The sequence below is a fragment of the Silene latifolia genome, chromosome Y, assembly GCF_048544455.1.
Source record: "Silene latifolia isolate original U9 population chromosome Y, ASM4854445v1, whole genome shotgun sequence".
NCBI lineage: Eukaryota > Viridiplantae > Streptophyta > Magnoliopsida > Caryophyllales > Caryophyllaceae > Silene > Silene latifolia.
In genome coordinates this window covers 405,548,304-405,560,799 of record NC_133538.1, presented here as the reverse complement: position 1 = coordinate 405,560,799, position 12,496 = coordinate 405,548,304, and positions in this window count along the sequence as shown.

Below are 12,496 nucleotides of genomic sequence, written 5' to 3'. Positions count from 1 at the left end.
CTCACTTTAGGTTTGGTTTAAACTTAATTTTCAATATGGTGTTCATGTAGGTTTAGAAGTTATTCCAAATCAACATCAACACCATATTAGAAATTAAGTTTTAATCAAACCTTTAAATTGGAATACTTATACTTCTCATTAAAAAAACATTGCTCTTTTCTTTTCAAATGTGCTGAAGGCAAATTTATTATAACAATTATATTAAATCATCATTCTTATTACAAAAATTAATAGTTAGAAGTATTGATTTAGTTATATGGATGAAAAAAATTGATACTGGTACTTAGCTTTTACTTTTTACTAGTTTTAAACCCGTACAAAATTGCACGGGTATGTATTTAGGACGGTATGAATATTTTTTTTTTTACATTTATATTGTAATTATCTAATAGTTCTATATCACTACATGTTTAATGTAGATTAGTGATTTAACTGGAAATGAACATTCTCGACGTTTGTTGAAGAGTAAATTTACTCGGTAGCCTATCATTGTCACCTACCATTTTCGATGTGCGCGGCTAGTAGTTAAGTTGCCGAGTTTTAACTGTAAGTAAATACTCCGTCATGATTTTTTTTTCAAATATATCGTACTATCTAGTTTTAAAAAATTATGCTTGTAATTTATTAGCATTATTATATGTAATTCAATCCCATAATTAAATATAAATCCTTCTCGTAATTATGTAATTTTTTTATTATTCAATTTTTTTGTAAAATTATGTAAATTCTATAATTTTTAATTAGTTTCATTTATTCCGATTTGTAATTAATACCGCTTATATGCCATTAATTTCATTTATTCGGAATGTATAAAATTATTTCATAGTATTATTTCATAGTATTTGTTCTAAGACGGAATTTGTCGCATGTTTGTATTGACGGAATTCTGAAGAAATAAATATTTTGCACACTAACGGATCCCACCATAACATGAATTTTCAAAAAAAAAAAATTGTATTAATGACGTGGCACGTCCTGGATTGAGTATTGTCTTCTGAATTAATAAAGATAAGATTGTTCTTTAACCCCTCTTACGCAACACATATACAATTTAATTTTTCTAACCATGTTTACCAATAATTTAATATATAGCATACAAATTTACTAATATAAATATTGCATAACATACTTGCCAAGGTTGATTGGTCATTTCAAATATTTTGTATGTATATTTTATAGCATATTAATACATATTTATTAATCATATTTAATTTTGATCAACATTATTTTAAGAAACTGATTAATGGACCTATAATTAAAACAAATCATATGACAAAATAAATATAAATATTTAATGAAAAGTAAAGTAATTCCAACTTAAAAATTTAACTAAAACTTAATTTCCAATATGGGGTTCATGTAGGTTTGACTTATTCCAAACCTACATAAACACCATATTGGGAATTAAGTTTATACCAAACCTAAAATGAGAATTATTTTTATTCTCAACACCATAAGCGAAAATCACTCCATATACTCCGTAGCTATTAAATTGTGAAAACACATGGTCAATTATTGTATTTTAAGTAAGAAGTTTAGATCCAAACTAGTCATGTTACTTAATTTGTCATAACAGGACAATAATCAACACAAATATTATCCTACAACCAGTTGTATAGTAGCATTGTACAACCGCCTCAAAGTTGTTGACCTCTTACACAAAGTTATTGAGCTATTTTACAAGTTATTGAGCTTATTTTATGAAGTTATTGAAATTAATAATTATTCTGTTAAACTCAATAACTTTGTATCATAACTCGATAATTTTGTTAGTAGAGCTTGGTAACTTTATAACAAAGCTCAACTACATTAAGTTGTATATACAACCAATTGTATAATACATTAACTGAATAATCAGCTTCCCATATCCCAACACCCTCCCTTTTTTATTTTTGAAATTATATATTTTAAAAAAAAATTCAGCCATACATAATTCAATTCATTATGCTTGTTAATCTTTGTCTTCGTTCTTCGTTATGACTATCAGAATCCCTATTCGATTTGCGATCTAAAATATGATAGCCGACTCCAATTTTCGGTAGGATATTAATGAATAATCGTAAGTTCATAGTAAGTTAATCAGGTTTAAACATCCAACTCATTCTAATCTTTTAAATCGACGAAATAAATTGACGACATCCATATTTAATTAATTAGTTTTCTTTAAACAATAAAATCTTTAAAAAAAAAATGTGTATTGGCCATCATGCTAAATTGTGAATGCTCTCGTTTAATCCATTTTGATTCTACGTCTTTTTCAATTAAAGAGTTTGTTTGAAATGTGAGTAATTATTAAAGGAGTAATGAGAGTTAAAATCAGAAGAAATAAGAGGAGATTGATACTTTGTAGTGGTTGTGGAGGGTGGATAGAGGATGCGAGGGAGGAATTATTACCTACATATGGAGGTAATGCATTACTTGAGGGAGAGGTAGGGAACAATTACCCCCTTAATGAGTGACTATTACACTACATTTCCCTATTTTTATTTATTTCTATCTCTAATCCCTATCCCTTTCCCCCATTTTTTAGTTTATTTTAGCTCTATTACTCCCTTAATAATTACTCTCATTCCAAGCAAGCCCTAAGAAGGAAAATAGTTGATGGATTCCGAATTTTCATTCTTGTAATTCATTCGAGTTGTTTTCTCGATTCATTGCATGCCAAAATCTTCATTGTTATACATATTCTTATATAAGACGGTGTTACAAAAAAATATTGTAAAAAATAACTTTCTAATAACTACTTCTAATTCTTATGAGTTATTTTCATATTTATGTAATACCGCTAAGTATAATACAATATTAGTATAAAATCTGTTAGGGTGCAAGCCCTTGTCCCACATTGGTAGAATAAAGATGGATTATCATCTTTATAAGTGTCTACAAAATATAATAATACGAGGCATTTTGGGAAGGAGCCCAACAGTAAATCCGTGAGGGCTTGGCCCAAAGCAAAAAATATCGTACTATTATGGGTTGTGGACACCGGTGTAGCAGGGGCCCAACACGAGATATTTTACGTTTCCGCACAATAAGTGGTATCAGAGCTAAGGTTCTGATTTGGGATCTGCTTCCGCTGTAACAGAGACGTCCCGTTACCCAATAGTTAGTTGATTAGGGTGATAAGAACAAAATAATAGCGAATAACAAATAAAGTGACATACAAATATATGTGGTTTGCCAGTCAAATAACTGACTACGTCCACCCTGAAGGAGAGCAAAATTCACTATTGTTGAGATAATAGTACAACAGTAGACCGGTACACACGCGCTCAATATGAGCCAAAAGTATACCCTATTCTACCAACAAAATAGTAATCTCAAAGGGACAAAAGAGACTACCCAAACAAGATGAAGGACAAACGATCTTGAGGCCAATAAAATCCGAACAGACTCCTTCGATCTCTAAAGTCAGAAGAACACCATCGAATTTGATTGCGGAACAAACTGAAGCTTCCTCCCCGAAGGGATCCTCACAAATCGACTCTCATAAGATGTGCTCACAAATATTATCTCCCTCTCCTTAATTAACCTAGAATAATATTTGGGTCTTTATATACTTATTCCACCCAATATAAAATATCTAGACAAATTAGGAATTAAAGATTTTATGAACTACTTATTTCCTAAACAAATACGATTAGGAAACTTAAGCTAATTTCCTAAAACCAAACAAAGACCAATTAGTCTCACTATAGACGAATATATCCGTCTAAAGTGAAAGACGAGTCAAATATGTTTAAAGTGGTGGTATTTTTGAGCCCCACCATGCAACTTATTGCTTGTCTTATGTTTAAAGTGGGAGAATATTTGGCCCGTTTATAACTATAGACGGATATCTCCCGTCTATAATGAGAATTTGTGATCAAAGAGAAGCACACGTAAAATGTAATACCCGTCCTTTTAGTGACCCGTTGACCGACGTTGACTGACCTTAGACATTGATCTTGACCTTGGGAAACCTTACGAGTGATGTCTTGAGACGATGTGAGCTGTGATTTGTGAGGGACTCGATCTAGCTGAGGCTACTTGATCGAGTAGATTGGGAGCTCGATCGAGTAGGGGTCACTCGATCAAGTAAGTTATTTACTTATGAATCGATAATCGTGAAACCCCAAATCATTTCCGCACCTCATTTCCTAAACCTAGATGCCGTCACTCTCTTTCTCCTTCACCATAATCCTTGCCTTGAGGTTCTTTAAGGATGCTACTCCGTGGGGATGGGATTCTTGAGTCGGGTAGCGGTTTTGGTAGCAGTTTGCTATGTATAGGTATGTTATCATCATCATCATTGTCATTGTTGTTTTCAGTTAGGATTGTAGTAATAGTGATAGATGATTATACTGTGTGTATAGGTGTATTTCTTGGTTGATTGGTATCGTGTGATCGGACGCGGAATCGCTGCTGTTGGCTAAAGGTAGGTTCACCTACTCAGTACTGTTGGTTGTCTAGACTGTCTTTTGATGTGATTTGGTCGATGTAGTGTCGGTGTGTTTGATTGATGGTGGTAATTTGGTTGGTGTTGTGTTGTTTTGTTTTGTTTATCGTTGTTGCGGTGCAGCTGATTGTGATTGTTTGTTTATGGTTCTCGAGGTACGTCCTCGGTTGAGTGGAGTCACTTGTGGGAGTGGCTTCACGCCCGTAGTTCGCCCTCCGTGGAACCCGCCACGGGAGGGGATGTGCACATTAATGGACATGGGTTTATCGCTCGGTATGACGAGCGGGGCTTAGGTGGGAATGGTTGCGGTTCTCCACTAGCAGGGCTGGTCTAGTGGACAGTCGGTGATGGTGATTGATTGGAGGATATGTGGTGTGTGTGTGTGTGTGTGTGTGTGTGTGTGTGTGTGTGTGTGTGTGTGTGTGTGTGTGTGTGTGTGTGTGTGTGTGTGTATGTGTGTGTGTGTGTGTATTGTTGTGCCTGTGTTGGCTCTGTGGTTGTGTGCCTGTTCCCTCAGTTGCTGACCTTGTGTGGTTTTGTTTTGTTGTTTGTTTCTGTTGTGTCTGCCGTGATCCATTATGGTGAGCAGTCAGTTTTAGCAGGTTGTGATCTGGATGATAGCTGGGTGCTTGGTGGGATGAGTCTATCACTAGTCACGACATAAGTAGTTCACATAGCTGATAGTGGTTTTGAGTTGTACCTTTTATATATGTCTTTAGTTTTGTTAATCACTTGTAATATAACTTAAATGTTCTTTTATGGACATTTGATTATTATTGTCCTCGGGCAACCGAGATGGTAACGCCCTTATATGCTAGGGAAGGTCTTGTTAAGGCTCCTCGGTATATGGGGGTGTTACAAAGTGGTATCAGAGCGATGATTTTGGTATCTGTAACAAATGAGCTTAATGAACGTAGAGAGTTTAATAAAATGAACCTGGTGTATGTATCTTGGGAGCCCCAGCTGATGCTAGATTTTGGGTGAGTAGGCGCCCTCATTTTAAAATCTTGGCCCCATTATGCTTAAGCCAGTCACCGGTTAAGGGAATATCGAGTCGGGAATTATGTGCCTAGTGTGTATAATGGTTATGTTAGGAATGTCTGTGATAGTCTCTATGAGTGTTAGTATGTGTAACCGTGATGATGAACTGTGAAAGTCTGTGGTTGAGTAGAAGTGTGTATGAATTAACGAAAGTGGTGAAAAGTTTATAGTACGCGACAGTGTGGTGTGATGTGGTGGTAATAATGTTTCCTATGTCGTTCTATGCGTATTAGTTATAAAGGAATTGTGAGTCTTGCACGTGGTGATGATAGTAAGTGGTAAGTTTGAATTAGTTGTAACGTTTGTCAAGTAATATTTGATAAGTGTGATGGATATATGGTTGAATGCTTTTATGTTATGGCATAGTTAAGTTGAGTAATTAGTTGATAATTTGTTGTGATGTGGTTAAATTGTTGGGGCTGGTGTCCTTTACAGTTAGTGCAAGGACTTATAAATCTCTAAAAGGATCAAAGGGTATACTTTTGTATCATAATCAGTTGGTCCACGTTCATCAATAACGGTTGGCTTGCTAGATAAGTTTGACGTTATTGTCATACAGATGGCGGTGATCAACTGGTCCCTAAAAGTCACACCTATAGGATACGTTTGAGAGATGTGACGGTATGAAAATACAGTCATGTAGATGCCAAATTTGACTAACCAGTTAGTCCGAGTTATTTGACTAATAATCAGTCAAAATGTGATGTTGAGATATTTTATTTAATACGGATTAAATAATAATGGCTAAGGCGAATTAAGCAGTTAATTCGTAAATTGAATATAAGCGTTTTATATTTAATTAAATGTATATTGAATATAATTATACAATATTGTCTTTGTCGGACATGTATTAATAATTCAACTAACCCGTCTTATTAGTTGATGCTTTAATAACCGATAACCGATGACGATTTATAATTAGACCGTGTCATATACATTTAGTAATTTGGAGTCGGACCGCGAGTTAAAATGAAGAGGAAATGGAAAAGCCCATTTATCCTCTCCTTCACTCGGTTTGGCCGAATGGGATGAACAAAAAGAGAGGCTCACTCTTTTTGTAACCTAAGCATAATCATTTGTATGAAAACTAGGGTTTTGAGAGATATTTTTCCTCTCAAAATTCAGATCTCTCATCTAAGAAAAACTCACAAAATAATCCTCTCAATATTGCAAGGCAATTAGAGGATTCATTCTAGCACAAGGGCATTTCTCAGACGATCTTGGGTGCATCATTTAGGAGGAGATCTACTTTGATCTCTCATTGCCAATTTGCACTAGGACCGAAGGTTAATCCTTGATCTTTATCGTTTCATTGTTGTTTTCGTTTATGACTATAAATCACGTATTAAATTTGCGTTATAATCCTTCAAATTATGGGTTTTATACGGATATTACCCTTCAAGTGGTATCAGAGAGAGGCCACGTAAATTTTTCTATGTGATTTTCATCAAACGAAATGGATCGATAATTTTTTTTGTTGCTTAAATCCACACGGCTGAAAATTTTTCCACGGCTAAAAAAATTTTTTTTTTTTTGCATGGCTGATCTTACTTGGAAACCGTGTCTAATTTTTACACGGCTGTTTTCTTGAATTCCGTGCCTTTTGTTTTCGATTTGATCTTTGCATATTATTTTGTAATCGATATTCATTGTAATATGTTAAAGATCTATCAATTGCAATTACATTTCTATACGGATTAGGTGATATAGCAATTGGTTTTTATCAAACCGTGTGGCCTTTTGTGTCTCGGCTTTGTTTTGCTTTGGGAACCGTGTCCGATTTACACGGTTGCATTGTCGATCTTTTGTTTTGTTTTGTTTTCGATTTGTTCTTTGCGAATTGTTGTTTTAAACGATAATTACAACAATATGTGAAGATCATGTCAATTGTAATTTTGTTTTAATCCGGATTATGTTCAAATTGCAATTGAGTTTTGTCAAATCGATTCGGTATTGGATCTTTTGCTCACGGTTAGAGCGGCTGTTTTTTTTTTCCTTTTGCTCACGGCAATGAGCATCTTTAATAAAAAAAAAAAAATTTTTTCTGGGTACTGTTCACGCCCAGCAGTGAAAAAAAAAAATTTCTGTTTTTTTTTTCGGCCATTATTGCATAATACGGAATTATGCACTCGCTTGATAGTGAAACGGTTCACCCACGTAAAATTAAATTACTTTAAAACGATTTAAAGTAACGGATTATCATGAATTAAAATTAAGTTGATGAAGCGGTTTTGTCACATAATTTTAATAGTCTTTGGTGGTTTGGATAATTTAACATAATTACGGAATTATGTCACGAATAAATTAATTTTAGTTGATGCATTTTATTTATCGTTATTTTGAATGTTTTGAATGCTTACATTACGTATTTATTTATTTTTACAAACGGTTGTAACTTAGTGTGGCCTTAGTAGAACGTGTTACCGTAATGATGGAACACGGTCTTGGTTGTATTTTGAGATCTCGTATCTCCCTTTTATTTCTTTTAATTACAGTTTTTATTTAGAATGTAAATAGGTTTATATTTTGTAAATTTTAATTGTAATTTTGAGAAGACTAAAGATGGAGATCGGATGCTCACTCCCATTTGCATGGACAAAGATGGAACATCAAGACAAGCTTTTCGGGTCCAACGGTGGATTCCAAAGTTGTATTATGTTCTTTTTACTAGGATAGGCCACACTAGGAATTTTATTTACGTATTGCATTCATTTATTTATTTTATCGTAACGATAGTATGCATCATATTCCGCCTAAAAACCAAACCACCTAATAATTGCATGAAAACTGACTCATATAGAGGTCACGCGTTAGTTTTCTATGACATTCGTATGTCACACGATTTAGGCCATCATCTAAATTAATTCATTCACGTGATTTGCTAGTTATTCGTTCACTTAAAATGAATTGAAACTTAGTTGATGGGATCTTCCTCGTATAAACAAAAATTGAGAACGGTCTTTATAGGTCAAACTCCAATGAATCCCTTCTTCGTCGGTAGGCATAATATGACCCCTTCTACGTCGGGTAAGTTGGAACCGATTGACTTATTTTATCTCAACACTATGGTCACTCGTACGATCCTGTGATCATGGTGGACTATAGATAGGATTTACGGAAATCTATCGACCAAGAGTTCTTATGGAAGAATTAGCTAAACAGTTGGCTTATCAATTTACGGAAATTGAGTCTTGGGATCACTTGTGTCATTCTTGAGGGAGATCAATTATGCAAGTGCAATGAGTCTAAAATGAAATTTTAAATAGACTTAAATCACCTCGATGAGTTGCTTATTTCGTTTTTGTTTTTCTTTCTTTTTCAGTGTAGATCACGTTTACATAAACTGCTAATAACAATATGGCTGGTCATTTGAACGACCCAATGCCAAGTGCCACATTGGACCGTGAGTCCTGGCTTCGGATCTTCATGAATCAGATGAATCAGTCAACTCGACTGAAGAATGATGGATCAAACTTCGCGGATCGGGAGGCAAAGCATTACGGAATGCCGCCGCTGGCCGACGGAAGCTCAAATTTCTGCTTGAGCCCATGCCGTCAAACCCAGGCCCCACGGCTGGAGCTAACGAGATCGCTACATATAACGATTTCGTCATGGAAGCGGGTGCGATTAAAAACGTACTCATTTTTGCAATGGAATCCAATTTGCAGAAACGCTTCATAGCCCAAGGTGCAAACAAGATTTTCACCACGCTCACCAAGGAATTCTCGAAAGCACCGAGAATCGTGACCTATGAGCATACCACTCGCTTCTTTGATGCGAGACTCCAGAAGGGCCAACCGGTTAGCCCACACATTCTCAGCATGATTGAGAATGTCGAGAAGCTGGAGACGCTTGATTGTAAAATCAGCGAGAACATCGTGATTGACCGCATGCTTCATTCACTCCACGATGGTTTTGCGCAATTTAGAGCGAATTACTATATGAATGATTTGAAGAAAAGTCCCCATGAACTGCACTCCCTTCTCGTACAGACCGAGAAGGACATGAAGTTCAGTGGGAGCATGAAACAGGATGTTCTCGTTGTGTCAAACAAGGGCAAGGGTAAGGGCAAAGTTCAGCCAGGCCTAGCGGAGAGGCAAACCGAAGTTTAAGAAGTCGGGTTCAGGTAAGAGTGGGCCTGGTGAGTCGAGCACCTCATCAGGCGCGACAAAGAGCAAGAATGAAAACATGGAATGCCATCATTGCCACAAGACTGGGCATTGGAGGCGTACATGTCCTGTTTATCATGAGGACTTAAAGGCAGGTCGCGTTAAACCTGTTGGTATGTCTTCATCCTCTTCTACTTTTATTCATATGATTGAGATTAACCATGCAAGTTACGGAACTTGGGTACTTGATACTGGTTGTGGTTCTCATCTGTGTAATCATGTGCAGGGGCTCCGAAACATCGAACCCCTCGTAAAGGGTGAGGTGGACCTGCGTGTCGGGAATGGAGCACGAGTGGCTGCCGTCTCAAGGGGAACATATGTGATCCAGCTTCCTAGCGGATTTGAGTTATTTTTATATAACTGCTATTATGTACCCAGTCTTTCGAAAAACATTATTTCAGTTTCTGCACTTGACAAACTTGGTTTTTCATTTGTAATAGAGAATAATACTTGCATTTTCTCTTTACACGATATGATTTATGGCAAGGCAATCTCCATGAACGGAATTTATGTTTTAGATCAGACCACCGAAATATTAAACGTAATGAATAAAAAGTTAAAGGTTGGTGACAAAGATCAAACGTATCTATGGCACTGCCGTATGGGACACATTAATGAGAAACGCGTAAAACAGCTCATAAAGAATGGAGCTATCTCGGCCTTTGATTTTCAATCATTTGGCACGTGTGAATCATGTCTCATCGGTAAGATGACTCGTATTTCCTTCAAAGGTGTTGGAATGCGCGCGCGACCTATTAGGACTCATACACACGGATGTATGTGGTCCTATGTCAATCACCGCACGAGAAGGCTATAGGTATTTCATCACTTTCACGGACGATTTAAGTAGATATGGCTATGTCTACTTAATGAAGCACAAAAGTGAATCCTTTGAGAAATTCAAAGAATACCAGAATAGGGTACAGAACCTATTGGGTAGAAAGATTAAAACACTACGTTCAGATCGTGGTGGCGAGTATCTTTCTCACGAGTTTGATCAACACCTAAAGGACTGTGGGATTGCCTTACAGTTAACTCCACCTGGAACACCTCAGCTGAATGGTGTGTCCGAATGGAGAAATCGAACACTACTTGATATGGTTCGATCCATGATGAGTCATACCGTGTTGCCTGACTCATTGTGGGGTTATGCTCTTCTGTCAGCTGCTCTAATACTTAACCGAAGTCCGTCTAAAGCTGTTGACAAGACTCCATATGAACTATGGAAGGGAACGGTCCCTAACTTGTCCTTTATACGGGTTTGGGGCTGCGAGGCTTATGTCAAGTGGAGACACGAGGATAAGCTCGACCCGCGATCGGTCAAGACATACTTTATAGGTTATCCTAAAGGAACACTTGGTCATTACTTCTATTCGCCAACCGAACAACGTGTTTTTGTTGCGGCTAGTGCGACATTCTTAGAGAAGGAATTTCTCGAGAATGCAAAGAGTGATAGAACCTTCGACCCGTCGGAGATTCCAGAACCAAATACCGAGCAACCATTGGAGGAACCAATTCCTTCAATCCGGCTGCAGTGTGAATATTCTGAGGAACCTAGGAGGTCGGGAAGAGTCTCTATTCCTCCGCACAGATACATTGGTATGGTCGAGGAACATGACATAGATGACGTTCTACTCTTAACGAGTAGTGAACCCGCAACCTATAAAGGTGCCATGACTAGTTCTGACTCAAAGCTATGGCTTGAGGCCATGCAATCCGAGATGGACTCTATGTATGAGAACAACGTATGGGATCTTGTTGACTTACCTGCCAAGGTTCGTCCCCTTCAATGCAAATGGCTTTACAAGATAAAGCATTCTGTGGAAGGTCAACAAGATATCTATAAAGCACGACTAGTTGCTAAAGGTTTCACCCAAGTGCCAGGCTTGCACTACGATGAAATTTTTGCACCCGTAGTCATCTTTGCGTTCCATTCGGATTATCTTAGCGATTGCCGCTTTTCATGACTATGAAATTTGGCAAATGGATGTGAAAACCGCCTTCTTAAACGACTTTTTGGAGGAAGAGTTGTACATGGTACAACCCGAAGGTTTCATCGATCCACAACATCCTAAGAAAGTGTGCAAGCTTAAGCGTTCCATTTATGGACTTAAGCAAGCATCTCGGAGTTGGAATCATCGCTTCGACCAAGTGATTAAAGAAAATGGATTTACTCGATCGGTCGAGGAACCATGTCTTTATATCAAGTCGAGTGGGAGCAAGATTGTCTTCCTAATATTGTATGTCGATGACATACTCCTGATTGGGAATGACATACCTCTCTTAACTTCGGTGAAAGTATGGTTGAAAAACCATTTCCAGATGAAAGATCTGGGTGAGGCGCAAAGAATTCTGGGCATCCGTATCTATCGAGATAGATCACAACGGATGTTATTTCTCAGTCAGGAGTCTTACATAGACAAAGTCCTAGAGAGATTCAGCATGACTAACTCCAAGAAGGGGTTTCTTCCTATGGCTCCAGGGGTGCATTTGAGCAAGTCTCAGTCACCAGAGACACCGGAAGAGAAAGAGCGCATGACACAGATTCCTTATGCCTCGGCTATAGGATCAATCATGTATGCCATGATATGCACACGTCCGGACGTGGCATATGCATTGAGTATGACAAGTCGATTCCAACATCATCCAGGTGAACCACATTGGATGGCTGTCAAGAACATTCTTAAGTACCTACGGAGGACTAAAGATTGGGCATTGACTTATGGAGGCGAACAAAAGCTATGCGCAACCGGTTACGCAGACGCTAGCTTCCAAACGGATCGTGATGACTCGAAATCTCAGTCTGGATTCGTTTTTACTCTTAATGGCGCTGCAGTCAGCTGGAAGA